Raw genomic sequence first — 7,946 nt, forward strand, 5'->3', positions numbered from 1 at the left:
CTCCGTCCCTGGCCTTAGGTCCGACCACTCGACTGGCAATGAATTACGTAATTTCTGGCAGTAAGATCGGTTCAGCTAGCGATCGAAGAAACAGCTGGAACACGAGGCACGTTTCACGAAATGTGATTATGTTTAACGCGTTATGAAACTGCCATGTTAACGCGGAAGATCGCTATCGCGTTCGATTTAATCCTATTACGGGACGAACAATACGCGGTATAAAAACGGAACGGGCAAAGAGCCACGCGCGAAATTAGCCTGCAATTAGAGGAAATTAACTAGAAGAACATCGAGCCTGTGTCACGTGGAATAAAAGCGTCCAATCTTTTTTAAGACATCGTTGCTCAACCTATCAGTCGTGGCGTTACGTATCGATAAACAGAATCATTCGAATGCATGATTTCCCCGGCAGTTCCCTGGAATTCCTCGAGCGGAATTCATCTCCCATCCTCTTCGGGATTTTCCGCTGCAACGCGTGTCGTCTCACGCGGATTCGCGCGTGTCTTCCTAGCGAGCGAGATAGAACACGCTCGGAACGGAAGCAGAACCCTCTCAGACCGGTCGGAGTACAAAGAGAGAAAAGCACGACGAGAGAAATAAAACGGCTAAACGGGTTTGATTAATGGACCGGATGAGATTGTCGGCTGGCGTGGCGAGAAAATTACACGACGTCGATAGGAGGAACGATAAAAAGCGTGGATCGTGCGAAAACAAGCGATCGAGTCCCTTCATGACTGAGCGCCGATCTGATTATCTCGCCGCTCCGCGGGGATGCTGTGTCCCGCGTCAAAGCAGCAGTCCACTCGACCACGAAGCACTGACTTAACCGCGTAACGATTGCCGGCCACTGACGTGTCCAGCGTGAATTTGTAAATGAAATCGGCGCGAATCACTTTCATCCGGTTGCACGCTCTCTAGCGCGTCGTGGGTCGATCAGCGTATCCTCGATTAATTACCTCGAGCTACGTACCGGGCATTTCACCTGGTAAAACGAACCGGTCCAACGATCCTGGATTCCCGTCGAGAATATCGCGCGAACATCTCGATCGGTCGCCGTTGAGGATCTTTACGATCGATCGAGACTTTTAATCCCATTAGAATATTCGACCCGTGGTACCTCGGTTATGCTCGCTTATTAATTCGAATGATAATGGAGTTTAAGATCGTTGCGCGAGGAAATTTATTTGTGTCTTTACCGATCCGGTTCGACGGACCGGGGAACGGACTGCGAAAATAAATTCGCCGCGCTGGCCAGTCGCATCCAGTGAACGTGGAATGGTTCACGGGCACGGATACGCCGTTCTGGGTCGACCGGATAAACGATCGGCGGAATCGGCATTGGCGTAATAGCGTAATGCACGAGCAACGAGCGATCGTGTCCGGGTTCGTAGACAGGGTCCGCTTCTCTTGCCGCGGACCCATTCACGAACCTGTATTAGCCTCCATCGGGGATCTGTACGTCCGCCTACGGGGTGACTAGGCTAATATTAGAACTCAAGGTGCCATTGTACTATCTTTGGATAACGCTATCTTTGGCGGTCTATTCTCGCGTCTCGCGTGTAAGATACCGTGGAAACCGCGGGAAATTTGAAAGTATTTCACAGACAAATCTCTCAGCATCTCTCACCTGTGAAGATTTAAATTTAAATTTGAATCCGATATTTAATATTCCGTCGATTATGACAAATGGAGATCCTTTTATTCCCCAACTAAAACTCGGTTCGTTACTTTGACTAATGAGCCTTTTCGCAGAAACGTTAATTACGAATGGTAATCATTTCTTTAACTATCTCATAGCCAGAATTAAAAACAGGATCTGTACTCCGGCGAGTCGAACTGAAAGATGAGAAAAAGTGAGCTAATCGCTGACAAAGATAGCGCAGTGTGGGCCATCGAGGTGCACAAAGGCGTTGAAGAAGGCTAGGTCTACCGGGCGATTAGGCAGCGGAATCGTTCCAGGAGCTACAGGTGCCCACTGACGTAGCTCCTGCGTAAGGTTTCGCGGAGAACCAGAGGCACGGCTGCTCCGATCGTCGATTTGAATATTCGTCTAGATCCAGAGGCATGCGGATATCCGCGTCGACCGCGCGAGAATAACCGTTTCGATCGCGCGGTTGCCCTCGATACCATGAGCGAGTTACAAGACCATACCTTCCCGGACCAGTTTCGTTCTCAAAGCCGATCGACTTCCTTCTCCATCGCATGCCTGTCCGCGGGAATACCGATCGACAAGCGTCGAAATATCACGGTTTCACACCTTGCTCCTCTCGCAGACCCACCCAGCTCCGTTTCGTCACTCGGCTGTCTTCGCCGTGACGATGGGGAAAGTTCGCCATATAATGGCTTTATCGTTGCGAGAATGCTCAAACAAGTGGTCTCCTGACACGTATAACCGAACGTAACAGTGCTACCTTCAGCTTGAAACGATTCCACGAGAAGGAATCGTACCGATGATGCTCGAGATTGCACCCAGGTGCTCGTAAACCTCGCGTTTTCAACGAGGAAGCGATTTCGACGCGTAAAAAGAATCGCGCTGCTTGTTCGCCTTTGTTTTTCCACGGTTGGCTTCTTTCGTTCGCCGGAACGAATAAAAAGGAAATTAAAAAATACAGGAAAGTCGAATTGTTCGAGTGGTACGTTCGTTTTCCTCGTGAGTGGTATTTTATTAGATATCGCTGCTCTGAAAAATTCCAATGTAACGTTTCACGGAAATTTTCGAGGAACGAGCGAGAAATCGGTTATCCCCGATTTTCGCACGGGGACAGAGATGAATATTTACGACTCTATAAATATTATTTCTTTGCACTCGAAGACGCTTTCGCTATAAGGAAGAAGCAACTCAGAGTTCTTCCATGAGAAAATGAAAATTTTTACAATAACGAGGGAAGAAACGAAGTTAGCTTTGATCACGATTCGCAGATAACTTCGTGCTCGAGAGCAGAGTTAAATTTGCACGCGACGAAGAATAATCCCATGCTAATAGCGCGCGAATCTATCGAGATAGCCGGTCTCAGCGGACACTGGACATTGCGGATGGCTGTCGTTGAACAGCGTGGAAAATATTCCGAGGACACCGTGGCTGATGCACGCTAAACATCCTGCCATTGTAGCTAATGCTTCTAATTCTGTAATACACCGTTTTAGACGAGCATTTACAGCATTCCTTAAAAGATGCTCAGCCAATTACCGACTTCCTTTCTTCTCTATTTAAATAACTCTCCGAGACGTTGCTTCGTGTCAACCGAGGATTTATCTCGACGAACGTGGAATATCTCGTCCCTTCGTTAACTGCTTGCCAATTTTTCCTTGAGACGTGGGTATATAACGGACTTCGATAATAACGGATTTCACTGGTAACGGTAGTCGATCCGAAGGTTCTTCTAAGACCTTCGATCACGCTATCACGCCAGAGATCACGAACATTCTCCACGGACCCTTCGCATGACCAGCAGAGGTCCGACTGTTTACGATGCCACCTCTAATCTGCTTCCTGGATCGTATCGTGCGTAAATCGACTCAAGGGCTAACGCCGAAACACCGTGGTCGTTTTACTCGCCGAAGTGACGTTCGAGAGAACGTCACAGACCACTCGGTTGTCCATGCACGGCTATAAAACGCGTGCAATCAATTTCTGAAAGGACCGCCTGGTAGGAAGTCGGAGACAGGGACGACGATGGTGAGACAGGGATGGAAAACGGCGAAGAGACACGGAGAGGAAGATCGGCGGCAGCCAATCCCTTTCGACCTTGCTCGCGATCGGAAATGATCGATACACGGAGTCGGCGAACGTTCGAATTCCGCACGCACACGCGCCAACGTGGATCAGGAAGCTGTCGAAAGCTTTGGCCTTGCTTTGCCAAAAGGAGCCGAATAGAATGGAAGACAAAATCGCGAGCAGGTAAGAGAGTCACCGAGAGACGAATTAGCTTCCGACACGTTTGACAACGCACCGTCACCCTTGGACGCTTTATCGATCCACACTTTGCTCGAGGAACAACGGAAACGATCCGCTTGCATGCGATCATTATGGCGGCTTAGTCATCGATGACTCGCTGCGTCGCTCGATACGGTTTTAAGGGGTTTCCGAGGAATTACGTACGGCTCCCGTTTCAAATGCTAATTGAAAGATCGTATTGAGTCTCTTTGCTGAGACCGGTGACTCTTTGACACCTGACCGGTCATCAATCTTCGTCACGGTGCCGGAGGATCGTCGCTCATCACCGTAACGCGAGGTGTTTAATGACACTCCGATCACACCGTGGGTCGATAAAACCATCGAAATAATTACGGTATAAGAAGATCGATTTAGAGACCTATACGTATGTACATGTTCTATACCTCTAGCGTGTTTAATGGAAGATCGTAAAGGACGATGCACCGGTTCCACTAGACGCAGCGCGATAACGAGATCTCTACGTTCGATCGCGGCGATTAATCATAAATTGCGAAACGAGACTGATAAGTTTAATTACCTTTCGCGTGCTCGCGTTCTCGCGCTGTTGACAAGCGGGAATTACACCTCGCTTGACACAATATGGATTTACGGCGCGCTCAGGGGAAGAAAGATGGAGCGGAATCGGTGGGAATCGGCTGAGACACATTCGACGATGACTCGCGTTTACGATATTATATTTTGCAGTGAAGTTTTTCCAGGTTTGCTTCACGCCATGGAATATTTATCGGAAAGATCACACGGGAAGCGAAGATCGCGAAAACAACCTACCTTTCCTGGTACACACGCACGCGTTTGTGTATGGTATCAGGGCTGACTGCGTGCACGCGAGTCGAACAAAGCAGGAAAATTTTCCACAATTTCTCCTTGCTGACAAAGCGCGGAAAGGAATCGAAGAATCCCTATAACAGGAGAATCAGCGACGCCTTTCCTCGGGCCGCGTCCGATTAAGTAACGGCTCGTTTACCGATTAACCAATTATCTTTGTGCCCGCGATCCGCGAGCGTGCACGCAGCCTTGCGATTACTCAATAATATATACCTCGCCTCGTCGATGCCTTTCTCTTTATTATGAAAAATCCGCGCACAATTCGCCGGTCTGGCGTGCTCTTGCGTCGCGGATGGAAGGTCAGCCGCGGAATCGAGATGGAAGGGAATCGACGCAATGCGAGTCAGAAGGCACGCGCCCATGGCTTTGCATCCAGACGAAATTTTTGCCAACGGGACACGTCCGTGATCGGTCGGATCGGTCGCGATACTCGCGCGACACGTAACGCTACTCGCCTTGGACGAGTAGATGTGCGAGTAGTAGTCCATCTCTGCTCGCCGTCGTTTCGCTGAATCGCGGCCTCGTTAGATCGTAAAGTGGCTGAAAAGGAAGCGGCTGGACGGAAGAGCTACGTCAGTCCTTGCCAGAAATAGAGCGAACCAAACTCCTGGCCAGATCCTGAGCGGAATATGTAATCGCGAGGAGACCCGAGCAACGATCTAATTCCCGCGCCACGGTTAAACGCGCCGCGATGTCCTCGTCGCGAATTGCAAGTGACTAAGCCTCCGGTTCGTAGATGCTCGAGACGCGTCAAAACGTTTCCAAGAAGCTATTCAACCGATTCGAGGTCTCGCTCGGATCGAACGGTGGTTAAAGATGAATCTCTCACACCAAGTACGCGATCGTCGGTTTACGCGATGTTACGCGAAGCTAGCTGACCAATTCGAGGCGATCTTCAGGTTCTGGTCCCGATCTTGAGAGTTGGGCAGTCAGGATGACGAAGCGTTTCGATGGGCACCACGCCGCGTTTCGATTCGACGGTTTTTCTAACAGGTGCATAGTCGGCTGTCGAACAGTCCGCGGCATTCCAGCACGATGATTCCTACACCTTCCGAGAAGGTAGACGCTGGATGAAGCGTCTCGACGACGCAGACGTCGTATTGAGACGTGGAGTACGGGCCCCGTGCACCGAGCACTGGCACGCGATCAGCAGCTACTTCTCTTCCAGTGTGACCCGGATTCTAAGTCGTGATTCCTGTTCTAATGGGACGTTATCGCGATACGTTTACCTGCCGGGATTACCTGCCTGGGAATCTGCCTCCCACGCGAACAGCGTGTACGTGTATTATGAAACGTGGATTATGCTCGGCGACCGACGGCAATAAATGCGCTCCGTTTTTGCTAACATGGTTAGAGAGGGTGCGTTCGAGACCAATTAGGAATCTCGATGGAACTCGAGCAGGATTTAAGAAAAGTAACTGCCGGTTCAGTCCATGGGAAAGAATCCGCGTAGATCTACCGTGGATGACGTTTAGATTGAATAACGGTTCTAGATGATATTGTCGGCAGAGTTACTGAACTTTAAGTCTTCGCGATGCTATGCTGCTTCGGGCTCGACGTTCTCTTTCTTTCCACTCTTTTTAGTTTTGCCACGAAAGGCACGATTTAATTTGACAGTAATGCTCCAACGTAGACGCGTTATTCGCTACGAAAACCTGCGAATCCTCCAAAGTATTCCAGCAGATTACTACAGATTAAACGTAGCAAAGAATTCAAAGCTCGTCTAAGGGGAACCTACACTTCCCCCCATAATTTGCAACCTCGCGAACACTTAACGCGTTCGCGACGATATATGTCCATCGTGCACGAAGTCGCTGCAACAAATGGAAATTCCGATGTACAAAGTTGGCAGAACCCAAGGGATTACACCGAACGGGTTCTCTTTGTTAATATTTCATCGGAAAGCCTCGCCTGGAAGCGCGCGTTTTGAACATCCTTCAGGGTCTCCTGCGGTTCGAGGGTAAACAAGAAAGGAGCAGGGTTCTCGAAGAAGCCTGACGCGTTCAGCTACCACCCTGCGGCTCGTTCATCAATAAAACATTCGCGAGCAAGATTAAAAGGACAGAAAAGGATCGAGACCCTCCTACTGACGTACCTACGCATACCTGCACGAAAACATGGAACAGGTTTGCGAGCAGGAGGATCTGCGCCACGGTGTCATTCCGATACCCACGTAGCGAGGCTAGATTAGCATCGTTCGAACTCTACGCGCTAGGTGATCCAAAGATAGAGAGAAAAATCGCGGGAAAACCACGCTCGAGTCGAAATTCCAGATAACTCTGACGGATAAGAGGAATCATCGACCGTGAGCGTATTAAACTCAGCGAGAGGCAGAAAGCGTATCGAGTTTTGTTCGCCTGAAACGTCCGTTATCTGAACGCGTGAGGAATCTCGTAAACATCACCTTCTCCGTCGAGAACAAGCAACGGGAAGTAATTCACCGACGCTTGTACGTTTAAACGAGACTCGCGAAGCAAGCTCAACCGAGGAGTAAATTCAATCGAAGAACTCCCTGTTTCCTTAACTCGGGCAACACGGTGAAGGCGAGAAAAATGATGGAGATAAGCCGCGATCGTGGCTTCGACGCGCTTTTATCCGCGCAGAGGACAGGGCCAGGGGACCAGACCGGGGTCCGGATAGGGTTCGCGCGCGGCTCAGCTCTCGTCGGTCCCTTTCCTTATTCCCTGGTTCGTCCTTGCGCCTAGACCCGCCACCACGGCCTGTTGCGTGGCTGTATGCGTGTTCCTGGTAAACGCGTATACACGTACGTGTCCGGGGAGGAAGAAAAAAAGATCGATCCTCTCGGCCGTGGTGCGCCGCGGAGAGCTGGCCGCGTGCAGGATCGACGTGCCGTGAGCGCGCTCGCTCGTCTCCCCAGGGTGGGAGATACGAAGGTATAAAACCGATCTGGCCGACTGCTGGCAGCCAGTCCAAAGGCCAGATGTGGCGGCGGCTCTAGTCGCACGCGTGCGAGAGAGACGATCACGACACGGCGTGCGGTACTACCGCGACCAACGTTAAGGAACGAACCGCGAATCACGAAATCCGAGTCCTTCATGGTTCACCACGGCGATCGCCTAGCCTTTCGTCTGTGAATTCGTGCTCACGACTCGACTCAGCCTCCGAGAGGAGCGCGAGAAGGGAAGGGAGGAGAAGAGGAAGAGCG

The 7,946-nt window shown here is 50.5% G+C and overlaps 1 protein-coding gene across 1 annotated transcript in view; it reads right to left on the reverse strand.

The window, feature by feature from the left end:
* Nucleotides 1-7,946, reverse strand: part of nudC (nuclear distribution C, dynein complex regulator) — a 98,111-nt gene that overhangs the window by 73,379 nt on the left and 16,786 nt on the right. The window lies entirely within an intron of this gene.

The sequence above is a fragment of the Eufriesea mexicana genome, unplaced genomic scaffold, assembly GCF_001483705.2.
Source record: "Eufriesea mexicana isolate 0111107269 unplaced genomic scaffold, ASM148370v2 scaffold143, whole genome shotgun sequence".
In the NCBI taxonomy this organism is placed as follows: Eukaryota; Metazoa; Arthropoda; class Insecta; order Hymenoptera; family Apidae; genus Eufriesea; species Eufriesea mexicana.